We start from the raw sequence: 6,918 nt of genomic DNA on the forward strand, positions 1-6,918 counted from the left end.
TACAATACCTAGTTACTGATTTTCTGGACTTTAAACATCCAACCCAATCAGAGTCACAATATGCTCTGACATGAAGATCATACACAACTGAAAGCAAAATTCCTTGGTCTGGACCCTTTTTTAAATAACATATCACACAAAATGCAACCTCTATATGAGATTTTCTTGGCATCTGCATAAACCTACTTAGAATATGAACTACATACATGATATCAGAACGTGTAATAGTTAGATATATTAAATGTTTGACCAATCTTCTATACATAGAGGGATCTTTCAATTCTTCACCATCAGATGATGTTAAAGATAACATTTGGTCCATTGGAAAATCAATTGGCTTGACTCTCAACATCCTACTTCATGTAAGATATCCAAGGCATATTTTCTTTGAGTAAAATATATTCTACACTTGGATATGAATACTTCTTTTCTCAAAAAATATTTTAATAGACCCAAATCCTTCATACAAAAGTTATGATTTAGATATTTTTTCAACTCAATAATAGTTGCATCATCATTTCTGGTTATCACTAAAGCATCCACATAAACCAAAAGAGCTATAAACACATTGTCATTGCAAAATGTGAATAAAGAGTAATTAACTTTAGAATGAGAAAAACCATATTGAGTCAAGGTGGTAGAAAAAATTGAAAACCAATTTCTGGGCGCTTGTTTGAGGCCATATAATAATTTATTGAGTTTGCATACCAAATTCTCTCCCTGTTTGCCAATCCGTAGAGGCAATTTCATGTAGACATCTTCATCAAGATCCCCATGCAAGAAGGCATTGTGTACGTCCATTTGATGAAGAGACCAGTTTTTAATGGTTGCGACAGCAAGGAGACATTGAATTGAAACTAATTTTTTCACTGGAGCAAATGTCTCATTGTAATCTAACCTTTCTTGTGAATTGGGAGTGTCCCTTTGTCACAGACCGCACCTTGTATCGCTCAACAAAACCATTAAAGTTATATTTTACCTTGAAGACCCATTTACACCCAATAGGTTTCACTCTGTTTGAGAGATGAGTGACAAACCAGGTGTTGTTCTCCTCCAAAGTTTGTATTTTCCTACTCATAGCATCATGCTAACAATCAACTTGAACAACTTTATGGAACGATGTGGGTTCATCTATAATAGAGATGGCTAGAAGAAAATTTTGATGTGATGCAAAAAACTTTTGAAAGCATACACAATTGACTAAGGGAAAATATGTACCTCTTGGTCCATTAGTCAAAGTTTCGATTGGATTATGATTAGATTGAGTGACTGTACAATAGAATTCTTTTAACATGATAGAAAAACGTCTTTCTCAAACTAATCTTCGAATATTTAGTTCAACATTAGGTAATTGGGTACTATGGTTACTTTCAGAAATGGTGTTTTCATAAGTGGATGTTGACACAGAACAATTTTCAAGTTGATCATGATTTATAGAGAATTCATCCATGATAGCAAGGATTGGCAACACTATGTCATTGTCACCCTCTTTAAGCATATGATATGGAAAGGTTGATTTACAAAAATAACATCATGCTTGAAAAATGTTGAGTAAGATTCCAAATCGTATACTTTGTAAGCTTTTTGTTCAAAATGATAACCAATGAAAATGCATCTTTTGACTCTTGGATCAGACTTGGACTTGTTTTGATCTCTGCTAGTAGCATAACACAAACATCCAAAAACTTTGAGATGATTGAAAGTTGGTTTTTGATTGAATAAAACCACATATGGTGATTTGTCTCCTAAACAAGGAGTAGGAGTGCGATTGTTCAAGTAGCGGTTAAGATACATTCACCTCAAAACTTGAATGGTAGGCTAGCTTGAAACATTAAAGCGCTTGCTATTTTTAACAAATGTCGATGTTTTTGTTCAACAACACCATTTTGTTGAGGTGTGGATACACAACTGTATTGGTGGTTAATTCCATTATTTTCAAAAAAACTTAGAAAAAAATTCTGACCCATTGTCAGATCTAATAGATTTAATATGATATTGAAACTGATTTTGGATCATATAAACAAAATTCTAAAGTAGATGTTTTGTTTCGCTTTTATGATGCATCAAGTACACCCAATCACACCGAGAAAAATCATCTACCAAAGTGAGAAAGTAATGGGCCTCACTTAAGGAGCTTTGAGAGTAGAGACCCCAAATATCAACATGCACCAACTCGAAAACTTTTTTTGGTAGATATTTCACTTAAACCAAAAGATAACCTTGTCCGTTTAGCACAATGACACACATCACATTGACATGAAATGTTTGAAAAAAAATTAAAATCATACTTAAGAAAAAGTTTTATACGACTAGTCGAGGGATGTCTAAGTCGTTGATGCCAAATATCCGGGTTGTTCATAGGAGATGATAATGATGCAACAAGAGGTGGTGAGACGTTCAACATGTACAACCCATCTTGTTCTTCACCCGCACCAATCTTCGTCTTCGATGGTAGGTCCTGAATGACACACGAGTTAGAAAAAAAAAGTGATTGAACAATTCAAGAATTTGGTTAACTGGCTAACAAAAATTAAATTGAATTTAAATAAAAGAATACACATGGCATTTTGCAAGGAGATTGAATATGAAATTTTCACCAAACCTTGATGTGATGAACCCACGAATGACCCATTTGAAAGTTTGACATGAATAGTGGATTTTTCATATTTGTCAAAAAACTCAGAAGAAGTGACAATATGATCACTGGCTCCTAAGTCAATGATCTAAGATGTATTTGGAGGAGAATGAAAGGACAAACCTACAAAATTGGTTGTAGATGACTTGCTTTTGATGAAGGTCATGAGAGTATTGTACTCACTTCAGGTGAACACAATAGTCTCATTTGGGCCTCCTTTCGCTTCACCTTCGTGTAGTACTAATGCATTAACCGATGATGTAGGGGTGAATTTGCTCAGGATTGGTTTATGAAATCTATGTCCAGAAGGATATCCACTCAACTTGAAGCATTTTTTCTTAACATGTCCAACAATACCACATACGAACAAGTTTGTCTACCATGTCTTACATCTTTGGTTCGCTCATTTGTGCTAAATTGGATGGCACTAACTGATGGCTCTCAATGCTTATTATGAGGAAAACTCAAATACAAGGCCGATTTATTTGTTTCAGTTATAGGATTAACCAAGCTTCCCTACTTAGTTCATCTTGAATAACCAAGGTATATATTTTGGCAACTTACGATAATGGATCCTTAAGGAGAATTTGTCCCCTTACTGTGTCATAAGAGTCATTAAGACCCATAAGAAACTGAAAACGTTTTCACGTTTCTATTGATCTTTCAATTGTGTGACAACACCACACGTACACAAGGGTAAATGATTATACCAAGACAATTCGTCCCGAAATCCTTTGAGTTTAGAGAGGTATATGACTATCGACATAGAATCTTGCTGAAGATGAGTTATTGCGTATTGGATTTGATAAATCCTAGGTGCAATACTTTGTGAGAATCGCTGATGTAAATTTGCTCAGACTTCCTGAGTTGTGGTGGCATAAGTGACATTATTGGACAAATCTTGAGAAATCGAGTTTAACAGCCATGATAGAATCATGTTATTACATTAGACCTATTTAGGATAATTCGGTGAATCATTTCCAGGTTTCAAGACAGATCCGTCTATAAATTCGTTTTTGTTCTTAGCACTTAGAGCCATAATCATGACTCTACTCCAGGTGGCATAGTTATCTCCATCAAGGGTTTGAGACACAATGACATATCCAAAATTGTCTGAATGATGCAATAAAAATGAGCTTGCAGTTTCATCAGGTGAATTTGGACGGATAAAAACCAATGCAGCCATTTAATTGAAACCAGACAGACATGGAGATTACTTTATCTCTAAATAAAATCTTGAAATGGTAAGCAAATTAATGGACTATGATGAGCATATCTACACACGATTTGTGTAGAGTCATTACGACAACGAGTTCAACAGGTTAAAGTGTGCCAACAGGTTCAACATAACCATGGCACACATAAACTAAGGAGACAATTGTTTGGAGAGGGTTGAGCAGCAGGTAGACATCAGGTCAGTGGGCAGCCTGTAGTAGACATGGTGTGGCACGTTGAATCAGTGAGCAGTGTCTGCAGCAAAAGAGTAGGTTGGTACAACAGGAGCTTGAGGGCAACACCATCACAACGTCAGATCAGTGGGATGCTTGGAATAACAACTTGAGCGAAGAACACGACTACTAGAACATCTGTTGCATGCCGCTTCAACAAGAACGATCGTGTCTCCACATCAGCAAGTGAGGCACAATACCTCAACTATAAGAAGTCTGAAAGAAAAAAAGCAATCAAAGGGCATGAGCAAAGAGATCGATGCTAGGCTCTAATACCATGTGAACTTTTATAAAAAAAATATAGATGAAAAGTTTTTCTCTATCTTTTATCAACATTACAATTTGTTTATATCGGACTTACAGAAGCCCCAGTAAAAGGAAGGTAAAAATACAAAAGGTAACATTAGACAGAAGATAACTATGATTCTCCTTAATTAATCAAAAGAGATTATGATTATGATTTTCTTAAGCTAAGGAGATTTAATCAGATAAGGATAAAACTTATCGTAATCTCAACAAACCTCACTCGGGGAGAGGGGCCACTACTCCAAAGGGCACCCTTAGGTTATGTTTGGAAGAGAGAAATATGTAGAAAAGGTGATGCAAAATGCAAAATCCCTACAGATTTTTTGACCCTTCCAAAATTAGAGAGACTTTTTTGTTGAGAGAGTTTTTCTGAAAAGTACACTTTTTGATAGGAAACATTTCTCCATGAAGGGGTAGTGGAGGAATGTTAATTTCCTACCAAGAGAAAATTTATTCTTACACTCTCCACCACCCATCTCACCACCACCACCCACCATCTCACCATCACCACCACCTTCCTCTTCTCTCTCATTTTTTCATATTTTGCCACTTTGTTTTTCTGATGCTAAACAAATAAGCGAAAAACTTTCTTTTGAAGAACTCATATCAAAAATGCGGAAGAGAGAAAAACTCTCACAGGAAAAAAAAGTTGTGCCTAAGAGAGTTTTTGATATGAGAAGTTCTCAAAAAAAAAAAAAATCGCTTGTTTGTGTAGCATCAGAAAAACATAGTGGCAAAATGTGAAAAAATGAGAGATAAGAGAGAGGGTGATGGTAAGGGTGAGATGGTGGGTGGGTGGTGGTGATAGTATTGGTTTAGAATATTCAATCTTGGAGATTTCGGGAAGAGGTCATGTAGCGTCAATGGTCCAGCATTACTTGGCTGAAATTTGAGGACCAAAACACCAAACATTCCCATCTTCTGTCCTCCCAATGTAGATGCACCACCAGGAAAGGGCCTAGTTAGTGGTGGCAAAATCTGACACGACCCGCCAACCCGCTTCTTAGTCGGGTTCGGGTTTGGCTTAAACGGGTTCGTGTCATAAACGGGTCGACCCGCCTAACCCGTTTATTAAACGGGTTGGGTTCGTGTTAGGGGTATGCCAACCCGGCTGACCCATTTAATAGATGGGTTAGGCGGGTGGGTCAACCCGTTTACCCGAACCCGACCCACCAACCCATTTACCCGACCCCAACCCGCCCGCCAACCCGTTTACTCGAACCCGACCCACTAACCCGTCAACCCGTTTACCCGACCTGTTTATTAAACGGGTTAACCATGTCGTGTTGGGTTACCCGTTTAATAAATGGGTTGGGTTCGTGTTTGCCACAGCCGATCCGTTTAATAAACGGGTCGGGTTCGTGTTGAGGTATTCTGTCCCGCCAACCCACCGACCCGACTTGCCAACCCGACCCGATTGCCACACCTAGGCCTAGTAGCATGCCATTTATCACCAAGTATTTTAAACAACTCTTCTCGGGTCTTTTGAACCCAGCAGGAAAGGTTGGTGGGTCTCTCTCTCTGTCTCAGGAGGACGAACTAAAGGTTGCTAGAGGGGCAGTCAAAGTTCGATTCTGACCTTGTTCAAAAGGTGAAAGCGAAGGTGAAATCGTGGGATGGTAAATTCCTCTCTAAGCCAGCTAGAGCCATTTTAATTCATCATGTGTTGTGCTGCATGTTGATGTACCATCTTGCTCTCTTTGACATGCCTAAGAAAGTTGAGGCAAATCTAAATAAAAATTTTAGAAACTTCCTTTGGAGTGGATCATACCCTTCCAAATCAGGTCATCAGCCCTTTGAAAAAAGGTGGCCTAGGCATTAGACGGCTCTCTAAGCTCAACGTAGCACTAGTTTATTGATGTCTTAAGGAAAAATACAAGTTTAACTGCCCACCCAATGCCTGGGTTATAAAGTCAGTATGTAGGGTTCTCAAGTTTGGAAGGACATTGTCAAAGCATTTAGCATTTTCCACAATTTCATCTCTTATGATGAGTAGCAATCGGTTGTTATTTGGACTCTTTCGAATGATGGACAATTTTCGATTTCTTCATTTTACCATGCTTGCCATGAGGTTGGGATGCCATGGTTGATCAAGAACACGTTTGGAAGCGAGAAAGAGGTAGGAAAAGTGATGCAAAATGAAAAATTCATATAGATTTTTTTACTCTTCCGGACAAGAGAGACTTTTTCGCTAGAGAGTTTTTCTAAAAAGTATACTTTTTGATAGGAAACATTCCCCCATAATATGAGAAGCTAGGCCTTCTCTACAAGGGTCATCCGGCCATAGTGCACCCAACTTAGCTTGTAAAATTAACAAACTTTATACCCATATATGTATCTCTTTAAATTTATCAAATTCATGGTTGGGGACTCAGATTTTCATGTGATTGAAAAACTTTTAGCTTTTTTGTTGAAAAATAAAATAAAGATTAAATACAAATAAAATCAGCATATAAAAAAAGAGAAAAAGAATAAACACACCAAATATATGAGGTTTGATCAAAAGGCCTACACCACGAGTAAAAACTC

The sequence above is a fragment of the Nuphar pumila genome, chromosome 10, assembly GCF_984573655.1.
Source record: "Nuphar pumila chromosome 10, dmNupPumi1.hap1.1, whole genome shotgun sequence".
NCBI classification, from domain to species: domain Eukaryota; kingdom Viridiplantae; phylum Streptophyta; class Magnoliopsida; order Nymphaeales; family Nymphaeaceae; genus Nuphar; species Nuphar pumila.